Source organism: Rhinatrema bivittatum, chromosome 3 (assembly GCF_901001135.1).
Source record: "Rhinatrema bivittatum chromosome 3, aRhiBiv1.1, whole genome shotgun sequence".
Lineage (NCBI taxonomy): Eukaryota > Metazoa > Chordata > Amphibia > Gymnophiona > Rhinatrematidae > Rhinatrema > Rhinatrema bivittatum.
Window position 1 is genome coordinate 221,763,528 of NC_042617.1, and position 23,421 is coordinate 221,786,948.

At 49.3% G+C, this 23,421-nt stretch overlaps 1 protein-coding gene across 17 annotated transcripts in view; it reads right to left on the minus strand.

Moving 5' to 3' along the window:
- Window positions 1–23,421, minus strand: part of CCR6 (C-C motif chemokine receptor 6) — a 553,987-nt gene that overhangs the window by 233,413 nt on the left and 297,153 nt on the right. The window lies entirely within an intron of this gene.

A 23,421-nucleotide genomic window follows, 5' to 3' on the forward strand; every position in this document is an offset into this window, starting at 1 on the left:
TTTTGCTCAGTATTTTTGTACAAAAATGAAATAGAGTCTGCAGAACTGCAAGAAAAAAACCAGCTTCGAGAGGACAGAAAAAGACAAACAGGGAAGGGCGTCTGGACTGATCCATGGTACTACAGGAACGAAAATTAACAGGAAAGAATTAATTTTCCTTTCCCTGTACGTACCCGGATCAATCCAGACTGTGGGATGTACCAAAGCTTCCCTAAAACGGGTGGGATCAAGACAGTCCCACTCGAAGCACTGGTAGCTCAAAAGAACCGAAGCAGAGCTGACATATCTAGGCGATAGTGTCGAGCAAAAAGAGATAAGGACGCCCAAGTATGAACTGTGCAAATCGTCCACGGAGAGAACAAAAGAATGTTCGCCCAAGAAGGAGCTCGAGAACGCAAAGAGTGGGTCGGAAGACCCTTGGGGAACCGCCAGGCCATGACAAAGAACAACCGAGAGATCACTTCCTGCAACTAGCGCGCTATAGTGGACTCAGAAGCCGGCTTACCCCGATTGGACCCACTCCAGGGAACAGGAAGATGGACAGATGCACGAAGCCATTGGGGACCAGGAAATAGAGCAAGATAACTCGTATGGAAGCGAGGTAACGAAGACCCGTATGGCATCAAGAGAATGGAGACCGTCACCAGACGCAGGAGAAAAGCGGGGAGCTCCACCGACCGAAGGACAAAGAAATTAGACGAAACTTCACGAAAAAAGGAAGAACCCGTACGAGGGCTACCCTGAAGTCGTAAAATCGCAAAAAGGGGATCCCGCCAGGACAGCGCTTGGATCTGATGAGCAGAGGAGAGAAGACCAGAAGACAGTCTTAAGCATAAGGGCCTGCAGGGTGACGCGACTGAGAGGGTCGAACAGAGCCGTACAGAGGGGTCCGCACCACCGAGTGAAAAGTTTACGACGGACAAGTGGGCAAGAAGGTGGATGTAGATGCCTGACGCCCCTGAAAGTCCAAGTCGCACACAGGTGGCCGCTCAGGGACGACCTGCCACTCGACCCAGGAGAAAGCCGAGGGGGTAGACTGGTACGTGCTGAGAACGAAGGAAGGATCCTCAGAGAGACTGCCTCAGAGAAGAAAAGACTAAGGAGATTGGTGCGGAGTACACCGAAAAACCCGACTTCGCACAAACAAACCCAAGCACGTACCAGATGCGCACGTACGCCAGGGAGTCAACCATTTCCGGGCCCAAAGGAAGGCGAAGACGGCCTACTCCGAAAAAACCCTCACACCGGAGACATCGCCGTTCAAGAAGGCAGGGCGCTAGACAAGCGTGAACGGCCTTGTCGAAAAAAATACAGGGCCCTGACTAAGGAGCCGAGGAAGATGGCGTGGCCGCAGGGGTCCGACCGTCGCTAGGTTGAGAAAAACTGTGAGCCAAGGCCTGGAACGGCCCCTTGGGCGCTACTAGAACCATGGGACACCGGTGGAGAACTATCCGTCTAAGAACTTTCCCGACCAGAGACCACGCGGTGGGGGGGGGGGGGGGGGGGGAGTAGAAAAAGATGTTCCGCCGGCCGAGGGAGAGCCAAGGCAACTACGCCCGCCGAGCCATGGTCCCTCCAGCGGAAGAAACCAATCTATCATGGTATTGAGAAGAGTCGCCATGAGGCCCAGGTGGGAGGGGACCACCTGTCGATGAGAAAACCATGGTTGAGCCAAGAGTTCCCACTCCCTGGGATCTAGCGACTGACGACGGAGAAAGCAACCTGAACATTCACCTACCCACGGAGTGGGAGGCCGCCGGGCACTGTAGGTGTTGCTTTGCCCAGGCGAAGAGAAGGCTGGTGTCCAGGGCCACCCACAGACTGCGAGCACCACCTGGGTGATGGAAGCAAGCCACGGTGGTGGAGTTGTCGGGCAAGACCCATAGCGCCTTGCCGCGTATGAAAGGAAGAAACTCCAGAAGAGCTAGGAACATCGCCCAAGACTCCGTAATGTGCCAGTGAGACAGAGACGCTGCCCAGGTCCCCTGGGCATACTAGGAGAGGCCGACCACTCCTCAGCCCGAAGACTAGCATCTGTGGGCACTATCGTCCACTGGGGAACTTGGAGAGGTAGGCCCTGTAGCAAAAGAAAAAGAAGGGGGAATCCACCCCTGCGAGACGGCGACGGTAGAGCCCAAGAACGGGAGAAACTGTGTGAGACTGTTCTGCCAGTGGCTGCCAACGGGACAGCAAAGTTATCTAGAACAGTCGTATTGGAGCAAGGGCCCAAGGGACAAGGGCGAGGGTAGGAGCCGAGGAGCCCGAGATCTGCAGGCAGACACAAGCCGTCAAAGAAGGGAGCAAGGGCATACTCTGAAACCGGCCGAACAACTTGAGGGCCCGCACACAAAGGCAAGAAGACCTTGCCAACCCAGGTGTCGAAGCGGATTCTCAGGTACTCTAACTCCGGGAAGTGCTGAAGATTGCTCTAAGAGAAATACAGTATCCACCCCAAGGACGCAAAGAAAGCTAGCCCGCGATACACTGACCGCCGACAAAGAACCTCCGCCTTGGCCCTGATGCGCCAGACGCCTAGATAAGAGTAGACGAGGAGTCCTGCCCGGCGGAGAGCTGCGGCCATCAACACCTAGACATTGGTGAAGATGCAAGGTTCTGTCGCGAGATCAAAGGGAAGCGTCCAGAACTCGAAGTCCCGGCGGAGGACACGAACATGAAGAGACTATGGCAGCCACAATGAAACGGAAAATGGAATATGCCACTGAGAGAAACGAGTGGGCCGAGGAATGCCCCGGGGGGAGGATGGCACGAGTATGCTCACAGGGTGTGCATGCGGAGAAGCGGAAACTGAGAGCCCGGGGACTCTTGTGAGGTCTAAGAGTGAAAGAAAGAAAATAGGATAGTGGCCTGCGGCAAGTACGTTGGCTGGGACCAAGGCCTCCGTGTCCAGGAACAGGAGCTTGGCGGGGGTTAGCTCCACCGTATGTCGCAGGGACCGATCACCAGGGGAAACAGAAAAAATATCCCACCAAACACGAGGAAGGCGAAGACGTGCCCGTGTCTGAGAAGGTCGAGGACCCCCTGGTCCGACCGGAGCCCGACCCAGTCCGCGGAGAAGAGAGAGAGGCAACCGCCTCAGAAGGGGACCAAGGAACAAGGCAAAGATACTCCGGAGTATGTGCAGGCGTAAGGATTGAGCGCGTGGGCTAACCCTCGCGCAAGAGAAGGCACCCACAAGAATGCTGCAACAAAAAACTGCGTTCACAAAAGACAAACCCCCCTGAGGAGACACCGTGCCCACGTGAGGTATACCGACTCTGGCCCCGAAAGCGTGGACTAGAGGGTATAAAGGACCAGGATGGTTACAGACGGGCCAGCAGCAGCTGATGGCCCCTACCATCCCCTAAGGAATCCAAAGTCTCTCAAGGTCCTGGACAAGGAACAGCTTACCTCTGAATGGCAACGTACCCCACCGGGCGGAGGAGGTCGGAGCGGCCGACCAGTGACGCAGCTACAGGAGCCGTGTGGCGGACATCTCCGAAGCAATCGCCTCTGGCTAGAGGCGGCAAAGGGTCGAATGCGCAGCCTCTGACCATGGGAGGTCCCGGGCGCAGAGGAATCTTGCCGATGACCCCATGAGAGACCTGCGGACAGCAGGAACTGCAGCAAATAGTGGAACACATCCCCGGTGCTAAAACATCAGAGTGCGCTTCAAAAGAGCCTCGCGAACCGTGGTCAGCAGGCATACCGGGGCCGCTTGAAAACCAGAAAAACCCTCCTGAAACGCGACCGCAGAAGGAGTCCACAGAGTGATTATGGGTTTTTTTTTTTTAAACAAAGAATGCCACCTAGAGGGGAGCTCGTTCAGGGCACGGCCCGACCGGGGAGCCTGCGAAACCGCAGGCGCAACTGTTTGGGCGGGGAAGGAAGGAGAAGGCGCTTGACAAAACCAGGATCCTGCCAGGACCAGGGCCACATCCGTGGACAAGAGGCGGCACCAGGAAGATTAGCTAAAGCACCCGGGTTGGCTATAGGATCCGGGAGTACGGGGATCCATCGGGGGACAGGGAGGGGGCACCTCCGGGACCACCCACGCCCCAAGGGACCCCGGGGGCTCTGCAGCCGGCCGAACCAGCAATGGCACGGAGCGGGGAAATGTTAATTTACTGAAATTAATTAATTAATTAAAATTTTTTTTATTGATTTGTCCCGGGGGGGGGGGGGGGGGGGACGGACACTTTCCACCTCCTCCTGCATGCTCACTAAAGGGAATTTATGTAGGAGGAGGGAAAAAACACAGAAAAAACGACCCCAAAAATCCCGGGTGGGGGAGTGGAAGGGGGAGGCGAGGGGGTGACAAAAAACCCTTCCTGGGGGGCTGGGGGGCTCAAATCGGGGGGGGTAGCTCAAATAAATCGGCCACCCCAGTCCCAGGGAGCTCCGAAAATGGAGCCGATAAAAAATCCAAAATGGCCACTGTTCCCAGGCTGCCTGACCAGAGAACGGCCTGGCCAAGCTCTGGGGACGGGATCCCCGGGCTAAATTTGCCTTCCCTGCCGAGGAGGGACCTTCCCCACCCAGCAGGGAGGCATAGAAGGAACCCCCACGGCAAAAACTCGATGGGGTCTGGCAGAAAAGAGGCAGGCTGCCTGTCCACGGCAAAGATAGAGCCGCTCTGAGGAGAAAAAAGGCTGCAGAGAAAAAAATGATTGACAGCCTGCAGGGCCGGAGAGAGCAGGAGGGAAAACTGCTGCCTCCTGCCTATCTGGCTGCTGGTACAAGGCCTGCTATGATCTGAAAAATTAAAAAATGCTGGTCAACTGCTGCAAATAAGTTAGAGGTAGGTGAGTACCTGCAACTTATTGAAGTTTAAAACTTTTTTTTTTTTTTCACTGAGCGCAGCAGCGGGTTCAAAACCCTCTCGGCAGCCAGAGGGGGGAACAAGACCCCGAGAGCCTCGGTCCCCACACCTGGAAGTGTACACAGACTCAGGCTATGCAGCGCAAAAGGGGCAAAGTCCCCCTGAGCCCGGCAAGAGCTGGGAGACGGAGCCGTCTCCCACACAGAAAAAAGAAAAATCAGTAACAAGTAAAACCGTCACTTTTTTTTTTTTTTTTTTTTTACAAGAGAGAACGAATAGAAGTACTTGCTTGAGCCTAAAAGAGAAGAAAAGGCTGACTAGCCTACAGCAGAGAACCAAAGGGGAGATGCTACACCTGCTGGAGACAGACGAATACTGAAGGGTTAGAGGATAGGCTCTGTCCTGATATAGGGCATCCTTCAAGTTTTAGTCTGTCTCCACCTGCTGGAAAGGAGGCTCAACCCACAGTCTGGACTGATCTGGGTACGTACAGGGAACTTTGTTTTACCTGAAGATAAGCAGTTCACTAAATCATGCACACTGGACTCCCCAGCTAAGGACTACTTTTAATTGTTAAAAAAGAAAAACAACAAAAAGCAGCAATAGGCTGAATATATTTTTGTTAGGAAAATCCCTCTTTTCTTGTTTGCATTTTTTAAACCAAACAGGAAGGACAGCACAAATATATTAAAAAATGGGCTGCAGGACATATGAAGTTGGGCTCTGCCCCTCATAGAGATCATAGAGAACAGGCAGTCCAAACCTGCTAACTTTTCAGGCAGGCATGTTCAAATAGCAATGGGATATGATTTTGTGGCTTGAACTCCACATCCCAGACTTGCAGTCTCCTCAGTGGAAATATTTTGCTTTTTTTTTTTCAGTTCGTTTTTTTCTAACTGAATTTTTTTTTGTTTTCATTCCTTTGTTTTATTTTTCTTTGTTTCTCTCGTCTAGATTTCAGATTCCTAGCCTGTTACTGTGAAAACGCTTATCTTGCTAGTTCAACACATGATTTATTCTCAGGTAGCAGGTTAATACAAACAGTTACCCAGATTATCTTCATCTACAAGGATAAAAACAAATTATATGCTCCTGCTAGGCATGAAACAGGTACAGTTCTAAATAAGTCACCACATAAGTCAAAATATGACAAGACAGAACAAGTTCATAACACAACAGTTCATGTCTAGTTCCAGGGTCTAGGTATTCAAGTTCGCTTCCATATATAACTCAATAGGTCCATGCAGTATTTCACTGCCACTTACTTTAAGGATCATGAATCTTTTCATCAGCATTCCACACAATACAGCCAAAAAGTCCTCAAGCTGCCAGGAACAGGGTATTGTTCCCAGAGGTCCCTTTTCAAGCCCCAGGGTCCAAACAAACATTAGTGGTAGAGTTCTTAGTGCTTGCATCAATCAGAATAACAGATCACATGCTTTATCTAATTTGGATTTTCTAACTCCATTCTGTGGATCATGAGGCAGGGATCCTGTATTTTACATTGCAGTTCCTGCTTCAAGAACTGACAGAATTTTTTCCCCTAACCTAAATGCTGTGCTAGTAGTAGCATTGGCTCCTCCAGGACACACCACAGTGGAAGCATCTCCTATTCTGGTCCAGGCCAGACTGTAGCAGCACTTTCTCTGAGCCCTGACTGAAGCAGTGGTGTCTCCTTTTCTAGACTAGGCTCACCACAAAGGTTGCAGCTGTTCTTCCCAGGCTCAACTTTAGCAGCAGCAGCAGCAGTAGCTCCTCCTCCTAGGCTCAGGTCCATCTGCAGTGGCAGGTTCTCCCCTCTAGCTTTGCCTGCCACAATAGAAATGGTTCCTTCTGGGACCAGGCCTGACCACAGTAGCAGTAGCTCCTGCAGAGCCTGGCCCAGTGGAGGTGCCAGGTGCCAATTTTTGGGTAATGGAGCTTGGAAATTTTCTACCTATGTTTATATTTATACAGAATGAGGTGAATTTTAAGACCCGCGCACATGGGCACGGTGATTTTATAACATACGCACACATATACATACATGTTATAAAATCAGTTGTACACACATAAATGTGCGCTCTATTTTATATAGATTTGTGTATGTGTGGGCAAATGCCACATCTACCATGTAATTGGGGGGAATTTTATAAGGGGTGCAAATCAAGGCTACTTACCCTTTTCCCAGTTCGTTCCCAGTTTGCTCAGTGTAGGGATAGGACTTCCTAACCCCCCTAGATTTAAAGGCTCCCTTCTCCCCTGTTAGACCAGACTCATAAAACTCTGCTGACTAGAGGAAAATTGGTTCTTACCTGCTAATTTTCGTTCCTGTAATACCACAGATCAGTCCAGACCAGTGGGTTATGCACTCCCACCAGCAGATGGAGTCAGAGAGCAAAGCTTCGAGGCACTGTTATCCCAAGTGTGCCACCTGCAGCTCATCAGTATTTATCGATACCCAAGCAAAGTATAATTGACAAAAAAACAATCTAATTCGTGAAACAAGGGCGAACAGGAAAAAACTCCCTCAAGGGTCCGAAACAAACGACCCCAAAACCTGAAAATCAGGTTTGAACCATGGTTCATAACAAAAACCAAAATATTATAGAATCATTCTGATAGATTCCCTATGTACAGCAGCTAACCATTAGGTAAATCAGTCTTTCGGCAGTAGCACCCGGGCGGGATCCTGGACTGATCTGTGGTATTACAGGAACGAAAATTAGCAGGTAAGAACCAATTTTCCTTTCCTGTACATACCTAGATCAGTCCAGAACAGTGGGATGTACCAAAGCCACATTACACCGGGCGGGAACCCAAAAGACCCGCTCGCAAGACACTCTCCCCAAAAAACGCCTGGTCCGGATCCCTGACATCCAGACGATAATGCCTTGTGAAGGTATGCAAGGAAGACTAGACTGCGGCTCTATAAATCTCCTCAGGAGACAACAACTGACACTCTGCCCAAGAAGCCGCTTGCGCTCTCGTCGACTGAGCTTTCAAATCAGTCGGGATGGGGCGACCCTTCCCGATGTAGGCCAAGTAAATTGTTTCCTACAGCCAGCGAGCCAAAGATGCCTTAGATGCCTTTTCACCCTTCTTCGGACCTCCAAAGAGCACAAAAAGGTGATCCGATTTTCGAAAAGAGTTAGTGACCTTCAAATACCGAAGAAGAACCTGGCGAACATCTAACAGATCAAGATCTCTTCCCATAACGGGGTCTCGAGCCCAATCAGGAAATCCGGGTAACTCACGGACTGATTATCATGAAAGGCAGACACCACTTTCAGCAAAAAGGAAGGGACTGTACACAGGGACACCCTATTAGCCGAGATGCGAAGGAAGGGATCCCTACAGGAAAGAGCCTGCAATTCTGAAATACGCCTCACGGAACAGATGGCCACCAAGAACACAGTCTTCAAGGTGAGGTCCTTTAAGGAAGCTTGTCCCAGAGGCTCAAAATGGGGAATACAAAGCACCCTCAATAACAGATTGAGATTCCACTTCGGGCATAATTTATGAAGAGGAGGACGAAGGTGCTTCACCAATTTCCTTCTTTTGGCTGAAGAACTGGTCCGTCTTGGCATTGACACGGATCGCCATGAGGTCCAATTGGGGAACTCCCCATCGGGCACAAATGTGATTCCAACCCTCCTGGGATAGTTCCCACTCCCTGGGATCCAGCTGTTGACGACTGAGGAAGTCTGCCTGCACGTTGTCCATGCCTGCAACGTGAGAGGCTACGATGCTTTCCAGATGAAGCTCGGCCCAAACGAAGAGGAGGTGTGCTTCCTGTGACATGGCCAGACTCCTGGCTCCTCCCTATACATACATGTTATAAAGATTGAGATATGCCACCGTGGTGGCGTTGTCCAAGAAGACTCGAACCATTCTCCCCTGAACCAGGGACTTGAATGCCAACAACGCTTTGTGGACTGCCCTTGTCTCTAGGTGATTGATAGAACACGACCATTCGGGTAAGCACTAGGTTCCCTGCACTGCATGACCGAGGCACACTGCTCCCCAGAATTGAAGGCTCGCATCCGTTGTCACAATCACCCAATCCGGGACTTCGAGGGGCATCCCTTTCTGTAAGTTGTCTTCCGACAGCCACCATTGCAGGCTGGACCTGATTCGCTGTGACAAAGGCATGGGCAACTGGTATTGCTCCAACACTGGGTCCCCACTGTGACAGTAGATCTCTCTGCAACAATCTCAGGTGAGCGAAGGCCCAAGGCACCAATTCCAACGTCAAAGCCATGAACCCCAGAACTTGTATGCAATCCCACACTCTGGGAATTGGAAGCTGTAACAAGAGACGCACTTGTTGCTGCAATTTGTACATCCTGTCATTCGTGAGAAACACCCTGCCCTGGAGGGTGTCGAAACGAGCTCCCAAATACTCCAGACATTGTGACGGAGTCAGATGACTTTTCGCTTCGTTGATTATCCAGCCTAGGGACTGGAGACAATGGATCACGTGAAGAACCATCTGCTTGCCTTACTCTTCCGACTTGGCTCGAATCAGCCAATCGTCGAGGTAAGGATGGACCATTATCCCTTCCTTCCCGGAGGGTTGCTGCCACCACGATCATCACCTTGGTAAAGGTGCGCGGGGCCGTTGCCAGTCCGAACGGCAGCACCCGGAACTGAAAATTCTGACCCAGGATTTTGAATCATAGGAATATCTGGTGAGCACTGCAAATCGGGATGTGTAGATAAGCCTCGGTGAGATCCAAGGAGATGAGGAACTCTCCCTTTTGAACCGCTGTGATGACTGTTCGAAGTGTTTCCATTTGAAAATGGGGCACCATCAAGCAGCGATTCACCTTCTGTAGGTCCAGGATGGGTTGGAAAGTGTCCTCCTTTTTGGGAACCACAAAATAAATGGAGTACCGTCCCCTCCCCCGTTCCTCAGACGGCACAGGGACGATCGCCTTCACGGCCAGCAATGTTTGTAGAGTGTCTTCTACCGCGGCTCGCTTGTTGCGGGAAATGCATCGCGATTCTACAAAGGTTCGAATGAGAGGCCGAGAAAATTCTAAGGCGTAACCTTCTTTTACCAACTCCAACACCCAGCGATCGGAGGTGATCCTGGCCCACCCCTTGTAAAATTGGGACAACCTGCCCCTGACCATCCTGTCTGAGGAGTGGGCGGGCCTGATTTCATTGGGAAGGCTTCCCAGTTGCGGTTCTCTGACCGAAACCACCTCTGGCAGGATGACTGGAGCCGTGAAAGGACTGTGTACGGGAAGAGGTCTGTCTGGAACCAGAGGGTGGAACACTCCTCCCCGACCTGCTTGTTCGGAAATCCCGAAAACGGGATCGAGGACCGAATGATTTCCTGTAGGGCTTTCTATCTTCCGGCAGTTTATTGCCCTTGGAATCCCCCAGAGATTTCAGCAGCTGATCCAAATCCTCTCCAAACAGCAACTTCCCTCGAAAAGGCAGACTGCACAGTTGCGAATTGGAGGAAGTATCCGCTGCCCAATTGCGGAGCCATAGGTGTCGCCACCGAGGAGACCATAGTCCGGGCTACTGAACACACCAAGTCATATAAGGCATCCGCCACATATGCTACCGCCGCTTCCAGACGAGCCGCCTGAGAAGCTGACAAAGTCCCAGAAGACGATGGGTCCTGCGATTTTTGAATCCAACATAAACACGCTCTTTGTATCATGCTGGCACACACCGCCGTTCGAAGTCCTAAGGAGACCTCGAACACCCGCTTCAGATGCAGCTCCAGCTTGCGGTCCTGCACATATCTGAGAGCAGCTGCTCTCGCCACTGGAATGGTAGTCTTCTTGGTCACCGCTGATACAGCCGCATCCACCTTAGGTACCCTGAGGCGTTCTAAATGTTCCTCCATTAGCGGGTAGAGTTTTTGCATCACCCGACTGACCTTAAGCCCCGCCTCCGGGGATTCCCACTCCCAGCTGATGAGCTTTTGAATCTTCTTTGGGATGGGAAAAGCACTTGGTGGACCCCGGAGACTGTCCAGGACTGGGTTCACTCCCTTGCTCTTGGAATCTTCCAGCGAGGGTCTCACCCCCAATTCCTCAAGCACCTGGGGAATAAGGGGGTACAATTCCCCCCTCAAACAGCCAGACTATGCGGGGGTCATCCTCTTCCGCACTAGGTTCTACCGGATCCTGATCATCGTCGCCCATATCTATGTCTGGAGGGACCTCACCCTGATCTGCAGCGGTGTCCCTCGGGGGCGGAGTGGAGTCATTCCCCTGCTGGTCGACTGCACCCGCTAGATCCTCCCGAGCCAAAGTTGCCCGGGATGGACGACCATCAGTTTGCAAATGGGAACACTTGGGAACTCCCACTCTCCCACCTGGGCTCTGCGCTTCGCGAGCTTCCAAGCCAGAAATGCTTCAAGCATGAGCAGCACAAATTCCGGTGAAAATCCCCTCGGTCCCGTCTTGTCCCTGCTAGAATCAGTGTCCATGGTCTCTTGATTCCTCCGTTCTGAGTTCGCGTAGTGGTGGACAGCGGGGGAGGGTCATCCTGGGAAACCTTTTCCACAGGGTGCTCAGTGGGGATTAGGCTCCTTCTGTTAGACCCAGCCGCTGAGCCTGACCTGCGTGCAGATGTTTTAGGTTTGGTCTTCTTGTCTGAGGCCCCTTCCCCACCCAGTGCACAGTCCGTGCACAGTGACAGAGGGTCTAAATAAGCTGACCATACCCCACAAGCCTTACAGGGTTCCCCCAGACGAGTTTTTGCCATGTTCCTTCTGCAGAAAGGGGCATATAACTCCCCCCTGGAAGAAAACAGGTGCTGCCACCCAGCCCTGGTGACTCCCACCAAAAACACTGTGAAAATCGGCCTCAGGAATGCTGGAGAGCCGCGTCGGAGGTCGAAAAAGAAAAAAACAAAATGGCCACTGCAGTAAAAATAGCTCCAGAGCCGGCAGTAAAAATGAGGCAGGGAGCCTAAAAATGTCCTCTGAGGTTCTTACCAGGGCTGAAACACTCTCCTCTCCTCTTCAGGGATCTGCACCACCGGGCAGACTGATTTACCCTGGGAGCCAAGGTGAACAGGGAACTTGGAGCTGGGTTTTTTGTTTTTTTTACACAAAAACTTCAACTTCTAGTAACAGAAAAAAATAAAGCCTAAGCTAAGAATAATAGAAAAAAATCCCCAAAGGGGCTACTTTCCCTGTACCGTAGACCCTGAGGGGGAGCCTTCATGTTGCTGAGGGAGCCAGTCCCCTGGCTATCAGGGGACCCGGAACCACATGGGCTAGCACCGCCAGGGGTAACCAATCCCCCCGTTTGCCCGGCTCTACCTGAGGGATGACCCAGACACTGAACATAGCACCTCAGGGAGCAAGAAAAATCCATCTCACACAGAGCTGCAGGTATACATGACCAGCATCTGCTGGAGTCAGAGAAATACTGATGAGCTGCAGGTAGCACCACTTGGGATACCAGTGCCTCAAAGCTTTGCTCTCTGACTCCATCTACTGGTGGGAGTGCATAACCCACTGGTCTGGACTGATCTGGGTAAGTACAGGAACCCTGATTTTATTTTTTGACTTACATGACAACAATAGCTAGTTTGTTCTGTTAACCCCAACAATAGCTAGTTTGTTCTGTTAACCCCAGAAGGTGGTGTATTAATGTTCTAGGGCACAGTATATTTGCATTGCTGCTGTGTCATAAATAAGGCTGTTTGAGTCCTGAGATAGTGCTGGTATGGTATAGGCAAGGTTCTAAGAGTCTTTTTTTTTTCACTGGGGTTTGTGTTACTTCTCAAAGTGTTTGGCAGAAAAGGGTTTGCAGTTACTGAGAACAGTGTGCGTGTGGTAGAGGAGGAGAATTGAGTGAGTGTGCATGCACATGAGAGTCTGGGGAGTGAATGAAAGGAATGAGACTTTGTGTGTGTGTTTGTGAGAATGAGTATGAATATGCGAAAAAAGTATGAGAGTGAATATACAAATGTGTGTGTGTGTGCTGCTACCAATGTTCCCTCTAATGATGTCATAAATAGTGTCTCTTGTATGTACCATATATAGTGTCTCTTGTATGTATCAGTTAAAGATAATGTATATTATTGTATATAATTTTTTGTTATTATTGTATATAGTACTTTTTGGAGTGTATAAATTATATAAGGTTATCCACAGTGGATAAGTTTTACACACTGTCCCTATTGAGTATATAATCTGCAATGCTATTTATTATGTTTCCTTGGTTGTTTTTCATCAGGTACTGTTCCTTTTCTCCTCTTCCTGTTTTTCCCTCTCTTTTCTCACCCCTTCTCTCTTCCTATCTGCTCCCTCTTCCCCCCACCCTGGTTTTTTTGTAATTTCCTCCTTTCAGTTATATTGTAAACCTGCATGATGTACCCACGAATGTCGATATATAAAAGCTAATAAATAAATAAAAATAAATAATGACTGGGTTGCTGTGAGCATAAAATTGAAAGGCTTTTTGCATTAAAGAAAGTAGTGCTCACAAGGTAATGAAATCAAATTTTTGCACACAGCAACTCAATCCTTAGAAAGAACATTGGCCTGGACCCACTACTTTGTATCTCATTTCTAGTATGGTGTGAGGGATCTCCCACATTGTCTTCTATATTGGAAGGGAGGCTAAATGGGCATTGCCACCAGCTTTTTAGGAGTATCTCGATATTTCAGAAATTCAAAAGGGATAGCCTTAGATATACTCTGAAAAAAATCAAGGAAGAAAGATAGTAAGGTGGTGACCTATTTCTTGCCTGTGGAATAGAGAGTGCTCAAAAGAGGTCAACAGACTATTTCTGCTCCAAACAGTTCTCCTCTATAAGGTATCCAGGGCTTCAGGACTCATCCAATTTAGAAAATATTGGCTGAAATGATGTGTGAAATTACAAGGTCCCTGGAGCTAAAGATCTACGAGGCGGATTTTAAAAGGATTACGCATGTATATTATGCGCGCAACCCCGAAAACCTGCTCCTGCGCACGCCGAGCCTAATTTGCATAGGCCCGGCAATGCACGCAAGCCCCGGGACGCATGTAAGTCCCGGGGCTTGAAAAAATGGGTGGGGCATGGGCGTGGCCAGAGGCCTCTCCACTGCCCCTGGGCCTGGGGATCACGCGCTAAATACAAAAATAAAGGTGGGGGTGGGATTTAGGTAGGGCTGGGGGGCGAGTTAGATAGGGGAAGGGAGGGGAAGGTGGTGGGGGGGGGGGGGCAGAAGGAAAGTTCCCTCTGAGGCCACTTCAATTTCGTAGCGGCCTCAGAGGGAACGGGGAAAGCCATCAGGGCTCCCCTAGGGCTCAGCGTGTGCAAGGTGCACAAGTGTGCACCTCCTTGCGTGCGCCGACCCTGGTTTTTATAACATGCGCGTGGCTGCACGCTCATGTTATAAAATCGGGTGTAGATACGAATATCTGGCCCTAAAGGAGAAATTATTACTTACCTGAATTTCTTTTACTCTAATGAAGGCAGGCCAATCTCCACAAGTGGGTTGTGCACCTCTACCAGCAGATGGAGACAAAGTATAAGCTGACGTCATGGACATATAGCCCTGCCCAGACATCAGCCCACCACTATTCTCTGAAAAAGCCAAACTGTAGACAAACTGATTGTAATTGAACAAAACTATTAACACTCAACCACTCATTCTTCCAACCAACAGGGAACACTGAGCTCAGACAAAAGAATTAAACTTCACTAAACTGAAAAGCTGGTTAAGACACTTAACAGTCCTCCAACGAATAGTAGGAACAACACTCTGAAATGTCCACAACTAAAGAGCGAACCAAAGGCAAAAATCATCAGCCGAGGGCGGGTCGGGGATTGGCCTGCCTTCATTAGTGGAAAGGAAATTATCAGTTAAGTAGTAATTTTTCCTTCCTCTGCATTCAGGCAGGCCAATCCCTACAAGTAGGATGTGCCAAAGCTACTCCCGAACATGGTGGGAGGCTGCCAGCGGTCCAGACAACATCACATATGTGAAGGATGCATCCTCCTGAGCTCGAATGTCCAAGTGGTAATGCTTGGAAAAGGTGTGAAACGAAAACCATGTCGCTACCCGGCAAATTGTAAAAGGAGACAATTGAATCTCTGCCCACGAAACTGCCTGGGCCTTCGTGGAATGTGGTCTGATCTGTTTTGGCAAAGGAATCACATCATCCACTCAGGCTGCCATGCTCACTTCCTTAAACCAATGGCCTACAGTTGCCCATGTCACTGGATCACCCTGTTTGCCTCCACCATGGAGCACAAACAGTCAATTAGAGTTCCTGACAGGTTTAGTAGCCTCCAAGTACGTCATTAGATGCTGCTCGACATCCAAGGCAAACAAGAAAGGATATTCACTCTCACCTCTATTAATGTCCAGCGAGGGCAGAGAAATAGACTGATTCAAATGAAACTCTGAAAACACTTTCAGTAAAAAGAAAGGCACAGTCTGAAGCTGTACCTCCCCCCAGAGTCACACATAGAAACTGCTCACGGCAAGAAAGAGCTTGCAGCTTCGAAACCTGATGTGCTGAACAGATTGCCACTAGAAAAACGGTCTTCAAAGTAAGTAGCTTCAAGGAGAGGCTATGTAGCAGTCGAAAAGTAGGACCTGCCAAGAAATCCAAGACCAGATTAAGGTTCCACAAAGGCACTGTTAGCTCCAAGGGAGGACGAAGATGCTTAACTCCCTTCAAGATCCTAGGACACATCCGGATGGGAAGACAAAAGCCCACCATTGATTTGCCCGCTATAACAAGTGAGAGCTGGCACTTGAACCTTCACGGTGTTAAGGGCCAAACCTTTAAGTAATCCTTCCTACAAAAATTCTAAAATTAATAGAATTTGCACCTTGAGAGGCTGAGAACTTCACTCCTCACACCAGTCTCAAAAACTCTCGAAACTCTAACCTAAGCCAGAGATGTAGAAAATTTCCTAGCCTGGAGCAAAGTGGAAATCACTGCAGCAGAATAACCACACTTCAATACCTGGGACCTCTCAAGGGCCAAACCATAAGACAAAATCGACCTGGATCATTATATAGAATGGGTTCCTGCCGCAGCAGATCATTCCAGGGCAGCAGCCTTAGCGGACTACCTGCCAGTAGCCTCTGCAAATCAGCATACCATGGCCTCCAGGCCATTCCAGAGCCACCAGGAGCACAATTTTGGCCTGGCTTGCAATTATTTGAACGATCTTGCCTATCAGCAGCCAGGGTGGGAAGGCATATAGCGCCCCGCCCTGTGGCCACGCCTGAATGAGAGCATTGATACCCAGAGCTTTTGTATCCCTTCCATGACTGAAGAACTGTGGAACTTTTGCACTGATTGAGGTCACTAGCAAATCCAGAGACATGCGACCTCAGCATGCCACTATGGGCTTCCTTTGATAACTCCCACTCTCCTGGGTTCAAGTTCTGTATGTTGAGAAAGTCGGCCCTTATATTGTCCTTTCTGGCAATGTGGGAGGCGGATATGTCTAAAAGATGTTGTTCTGCCCATTTTATGAGCACATCTATCTCCTCTGACACTTGTTGGCTCTTGGTTCTGCCTTGGTGACTGATGTAAGCCACTGTTATCGCATAGTCCGACATTATCCTGACTGCCCAAGCCTCTAGACGCTCGGTGAACCTCAAAGCACACCAGCTGAACTGCATGTGCTTCCAATTGATTGATGCTCCACTGATGCTCCTCAGTGCTCCAGCAACCTTGCACCAACTCCTGACAGTGAGCCCCCTCCCCAACCATGAAGGCTCACACCTGTCATGAACACTAATCATTTTGGCATCTCTAGGGAAACTCTCTTCCTGAGATGATCTGCTTGCAACCACCACTGTAAGTGGACATTCACCTCTAATAGTAACTGAAGCCTTACCATGTAGTCCTGAGTCTGCAGACTCCACTAGGAAAGCAACATGCGCTGAAGAGGCTGCATGTGCGCTCTCGCTCAAGGGACAACTTCTAAGGTGGCTGCCATCAAACCCAGCTCCTGAAGATAAGACCACACTATTGGACGAATAGCCCATCTCAGGGACTGAACTTGAGCAATCAACGTCTGAATGTGATTCTCTGGCAGAAACACTCTGCCCTGCTTCATATCAAAACGAGCGCCCAGATACTCAGCATCTGAGATGGCCAAAAGCTTCTCTTGGCCAAGTTCACCACTCAGTCTAATTCTTGCAGTAATGAGACCACCTTGTGTGAAGCCAGGTGACTCTTCCATGCTTTTAGCCTTAATCAACCAGTTGTCCAGATATGGGTAAACTAGGATTCCATTCTTTTGCAAGGATACTGATACCACCACCATGACCTTGGAGAAGGTCCTGGGTGCAGTAGCCAGCCCAAAAGGCAGAGCCTGAAACTGATGACATCCCAGAATGACAAACCACAGGAACTGTTGATGTTCCTGGTGAATGGGAATATGCAGATATGCCTTTGTCCCCTGATTGTACTGCCATTATTATGCAGAGTTTCCATACGGAAATGAGTCACCCGCAAATGCTGATGGACTGATTTAAGGTCTAGGATAGACTAAAAGGATCTCTACTTTTTGGATGCAACAAAATTAATGGAATAGCAGCATATTTTTTTTGCAATTCAGAAACAGGAATTAACAGCTTTTAAGTCCAAAAGCCTCCTCAAGGAAGTCTCCACTGCCACTCTATTCTGTAGGGAGTTGTAGGGAGAGACCATAAAGGCATCTGGAGGAATGCGAAGAAACTGAAGAGAATAGTCTTCTCATATCACTTCAAGGACCCATTGTTCTGACATGATCTGGACTATCTGCCAATCTCCTGTACCAGTAGGTGGGTCCACACACCTTCATTGTGAAGATCGAGGTGCTCTGCTCCCAGAGCCTGCATTCTTTCAAGGCTTTCTAGGCTGAAAGGACTGAGATCACCAAAAGTCAAGACCTCTGAGTAATCGTTCCCCTATAGGGATGAAAACACCTGTAGTCTCCTTCGCGGCTCCTTACCCTAAAAGGACCCAAGGCTAGCTTCTTATCCTCTGGCAAATGAAGGACCTGGTATTGCCTCCCATCTATTTACCATTTTCTTCTCCAACTCACACCCAAATAAAAGAGAACCCTTAAAGGATAATCTCGTGAGATCGGACTTTGAAATTGTGTCTGCTGAGCAATTTCGCAGCCATAGCCGACATCTAGCCACTATCATGGAAGCCACCTCTCTGGCGGCAGCGTGAATAAGGTCACAGCCCACTTCAACCAAGGAGGTGGCTTCCAGTTCCATCACCGCAATGATATTTCGACCCTGCTCCAAGTCTCGTGAGAGAGATGCAGAATAGCCTGAGCAACCAGGGAGCAACAAGAGGCAATTTTCAAATTCATCGGCATGGCCTCAACGGCCTGCTTAAGGATAACTTCAATTCTCCTATCCTGAGCACCCTTTAGAGCTGCTCCTCCTTCCCCAAAATGGTGGTCCGCTTTGTCACAGAACAGACCAATGCATCTACCTTTAGGAAACGCGACTGTTCCCTTGCTGCCAGATAAGAGATACATACCTGCCAAAGCACGTCCCCCTTTAAAGTTTGCTTCTGGAGAGCTCCATTCAAGATCAATCAACTTTTGAATTGCATCCAGTAGGGAAAAAAAGCAGGATGCTTTGTGTAGGGTAACCAAAAGTGGATCCTTCTTTTGTGCACTTGTAGAGTCACCCCCAGCCACACCAAGCATCTTCAGAGTCTGTGATAACAGATTTGGCAACTCATCTCATTTTCCCCCCCGGGTCAGAAACCTTGGGGTCGTCATGGATAATCAACTGAGCTACACAGGCTTCATCAACAACACGGTAAAAGAGTGCTACTACAAACTCAAAGTTTCTATGACTTCAGGTCAGTGTTACAATCTATCATTTTCTCAAAAATCGATTATTGTAATTCACTCCTACACGGCCTTCCAGACAACTCCCTAAAGCCTCTCCAATTGTTACAAAACGCAACTGCAAGGATTCTCACAAAGTCCAACAAAAGGGACCATATAACTCTGATTCTAAAGAGGCTCCACTGGCTCCCAGTCAAATTTAGAATCCTCTACAAACTATTATCTATCATCCACAAAGCCATTCACAACAACACTCCACTGGACCTCAGGATTCCTCTTCAACTTCACACTGCCTCCCGTCCGCTAAGATTAGCACAGAGAGGCACTCTGCAGGCACCTCCTATCAAAACATCTTTAAGAAAAAGATCTCCCTCCACTACGGGCCCCAAACAGTGGAATTCGCTTCCACCTGAACTCAGGCTGGAACATTGCCCAATCTCGTTCAAAAAAAAGACTCAAGACTTTGCTGTTCAGCCAAGCTTTCTCATAATTTCAAGTTGCTTCACAGCTTCCACAAACTGTCCCTACCCAGGGCCCATTCTCATGTTTAATCAGCCATATTAACTTTTCCCTCTCCCCCTCCATTAGTCAACTCCCCCCCCCCCATTCAGCTTGAAACCTCTCAAGTCCACCTCCTATCTGTACACATTGGTTTTTTTCCTAGTTATGGTTATCCACGTTGTTCTCCTCCTTGTTCTTTGTAAGACATATTACTGTCATTATTTATTTGCCTGTTGGAATGTAAACCGGAGTGATAAGTAACTCTGTTACCTGAACCTCGGTATAAAAAAGTTATAAATAAATAAATAAATAAATCTTTATGAAAGAAATGTAGCCAAGTTCTATGTGGCTCTAGATCAGAGGGGATTTTTCCCCTGTTCCAGAGGGGAGAAACCCAAATCTTCATCAGAGTCATCCTTATCCAGATCCTCCTGAACATCCTCAGGGACAACTGCACTGCGGGGCTTGCACATGGTGACAGACAACTGGCAACCCTGAGTACGAGACTTCAATTTCGAAGGTATTACCGTCTCTGCAGGGCAACCCTGCAGGAAGATTTGTAGTCCCTGGAAAAAATTCCACTCTGGAAAAGGAGCATAGGTCGATACCAGGCCCCATAGACTCCAATCCGACATCCTCTGACTGAACATCCCCTGAAGACAACTCTGTCATAGAGTTAACTGGACACCCTCATTGTATCACCTTCAGTCCAAACCACCCTACCCTAGGGGATGGACAAGTGTCAGAAAAATCAGCCAGAAGCAAAGCACCTTCAGCATCTAGGCAGCGCAGACACACACTCGCAGAATTCCGTGGCTGTATTGGCCATATGACAAGTAGCACAGACTGTTAAATGCTTAGACTTCTCACAGACACCATACTGCCTCGACTTTCTTGTGCGCCGAAATAAGATACGTGCTCTATACATGCTCATTATGCACTTAAGGACGCTTGCGTTCAGTACACACTCAACCCGGCGCTCAGTACACACTCAATTAGGTGCTCAGCTAGGCACTCAAGTAGGCACTCAGTACGCGCTCAGGAAGGAGCTCAGTACATGCTCATGTGCGCGTTGACATCACTACACTGCTCATGGCAAAAGGGCACATATGGAAGTGCGCGAAAACATCAATGCAGCCTACCATGCAGTTCAACAAACTCAAACCCAAAGGCTTGACCCTGCTCTCAGGGTCAAGCCTTTCTAGAAAGCTTTGACTGACACTGGCACACTGAGCATGCCCAGCATGCCATTATACCTGTGACCACAGGTGTCTCCCTTCAGTCTTGTGTGTAGCAAAAAGTGCAAGCGAAAAATAAAATAATAAAATGTATGTAGACCCAACTCCACAGGGTGATGGGTGGGTTTCGTGAGGACTAACATCCTGCTGTCCTGTGAGAACACCTGTTACAGGTAAGCAACTCTGCTTTCTCATAGGACAAGCAGGATGGTAGTCCTCACATATGGGTGAGTTCCGAGCTCAGGATGCCCAAGCAATGCACCAAATGCACCCAAAAGAAATGCAACAGACACAACATCAGGGGTGGAATTTGGTAAGGAGGGCATCCTGAAACCCTGAACGGGTTGGTGGAAGGATGTTGGGTAGTTAAACTTAAAACAAGTTGCGTAAAACAGACTGGCCAAAAACGGAAGCTTGCCAGCCCAGGAATAATGGGCTGCGAAGGTATGGAGAGCGCTCCAGGTCACGGCCTTACAAATATCAACCAGTGGCACCAAACGAAGGTGAGCCACTGAGGTTGTCACGGCCCTAACAGATTGTGCTTTCACACGGTCTTGTAGCGGAATGCCTGCTTGCTGGTAGCAAAAGGAGATACAGTCCGCCAGCCAGAAGGAAAGGGTCTGTTTGCCTACTGGAACTCGCAGCCTGTCTTTTGCCAAAGAAGGAAAGAATTAGGTGTAATTCCTATGGAGTGTAGTGCGGTCTAGATAGAATGCAGTTGCACTCTTACAGTCCAAGGAGTGGAAAACCCTCTCGCCCTGGTGAGAGAGAGGTGTTGAGAAAAAGTGGGCAGAGTATATTCTGAGTACGGTGATAGGATACGTCTACCTTAAGAAGGATATGAGGGTGAGTACGTAGGACCACTCGGTCATGGAGGAACACAGGGTCGGGTGAGTATGTAACAAGGTGTGTAACTCACTGACCCTGTTGGCAGAAGTGATGACTATGAGGGAAAGAAGTTCCCATGCCAGACTGTTAAGTGATAGGAATGTAAAGGCTTGAACGGGGGACGTATGAGTCTTGTAAGCACTAAATGTAGGCCCCATTCCGTAACCAGTGAAAACAGAGGCGGCTTAATCAGTGGATAACCTATGGTAAGCTGACTCAGAAGGGGTTGAACTCTTAATTGGGCATTCTCAATCCCAAGTGGTATGCCGAATTGGAACAGAGGTGTACCCATGCGGAGAATGTCTGGGGAGCAGAATCTGAGGGAGTAAGAGAAAAAGAGTGGTGTAGAAGAAAAGGGGGTAATACCCTTTTGTATGCACCATGTGGTAAATCATGCCATTTCGAATGGTAAGATTTATGTGTGGAAGGCTGTTGTGACACTACCAGTACCTGAGAACATCAGTGAGTCCGTGATATGAGACTGACCTGTGAGAAGGCAAATTGGTTACTGGTGTGACAGGTTAAGTATAGGAAAGCATACTTGTCGCAGTCAGGACGTGGGTCTGAGAAACAGTGAATCCCGTCCTGTTGCAGCATAATGAGAGTTTTGGCTATGAGAGGTGTTGAAAGAGACACATATAAGAGGCCTTTATTGCAAAACGAGCAAAGGCATCCATGGGAACACATTTCGAGACATGTGTAGGGAGTAGAATCTGTCCACCGTATGGTTTGATTCAGAAGCAGAGGGCAAGGTCACCTCAGCGTTAGAAGATTTTTCTCGCTACACATGTAGTCAGAGACCATTCGAGAAGATGGAAACATTTATGGAGAAGGTCTGCGAGTGCTTTCAGTAAGTCAGTTAGATAAGTGGCCCGGAGGAGGAAGTGACGCCACTCCTCATGCACGGAGCTTAGCTTGTGAGCTCCGTCCCCTCCGGCCCTAAAACGCAGCGCAAACCTACGCTATTGTCTCCGAAGCCTTGCCAAAAGCTGTTGGAACACGCAGGGGAGTCGGGGCTGATGTCGGCGAAACGCAAACTTGCCAATTTGAAACGGTATTCATATCAAAAGGGGGGAGATAACACGGAGGACGCGCGCTCTAAAATGGCGGCGGAGGCAGCCCTCCTGGAAGCGGATGAAAATCCTCTTGAACCGAGCGAAAACGACAGTGAGTGCCCCACCAGAGCTGAAATGCGCAATTGGTTCTGTGAGCTGAGGCAGGACCTCAAAAATTATAAAACTGAAATCGCCTCAATTGTGTCCGATTTTAAGGAGGAGCTGGCAGAGAACACCCAGAGGCTCTATGAGGCTGAAACGCGGTTAGACATGCAGGGGGAGAGCTGGCATGGTCTGAGGCGGGATCATGAGCAATTGACTGATAAAATTGAGGACTTGGAAAATCGTAGCAGACGGGCTAATATCCGCATTCGCGGAGTGCCTGAGACAGAAGATTATTCGGACTGCCATGCCACGGTGGAACGCATTGCTGGTTTCTTTCTTGATATGGGAGAAGCACCGGAGGGGGGCACGAGACCTGAGATCCGGCTGGAGAGAGCTCACAGGACACTGGGTCCTAAAGTTGCGAATAGAAGCCGCGACATCGTGGTTTGCTTTCATTCCTATGTTCAAAAGGAGCAGATTTTCAACATTGCCCGCAAGCAGAGGGTATGGGCCTGGGAGGGCCATGAAATTGGCGTTTATGCAGATTTGGCTGCTGCGACTTTAAAGAGGCGACAGGCTTTTCGCTGTGTCACGTCTAAGCTCATAACGGCCAGCGTTCGCTACCGGTGGCTATACCCAGGTGGACTCTCTTTTCAATTGCAAGGGGTGACCCACCGAGTTCATACAGTTGCGGATGCGGCTGCAGTGTTGAAGGATCATGACATCATTGTGGATATCCCTCTCGAGGATCAGCAGCAGGGCACGGCGACTACAGCGGCTCCGGCTCTCCTGCCACGGTGGCAAAGGGCCCAGAAGGGTAGAAGACGACTGCACCGGAATACAGCGCAGGAGGATCTGGGCGAGGAACCGGCATGATTCGACGTGTGCCATTCTGCCTGAGTGACTGTGAGTGCGCTGCAGTCGGCAGCCTCTTGGGACTGTCTCATTGACTGGATAGAATATGAGACTCTTGCAGAGGGTTGCATTTCTAGGGGACTGCAAAGTTTGAAGTTTATAGTTATTATCATGGGTG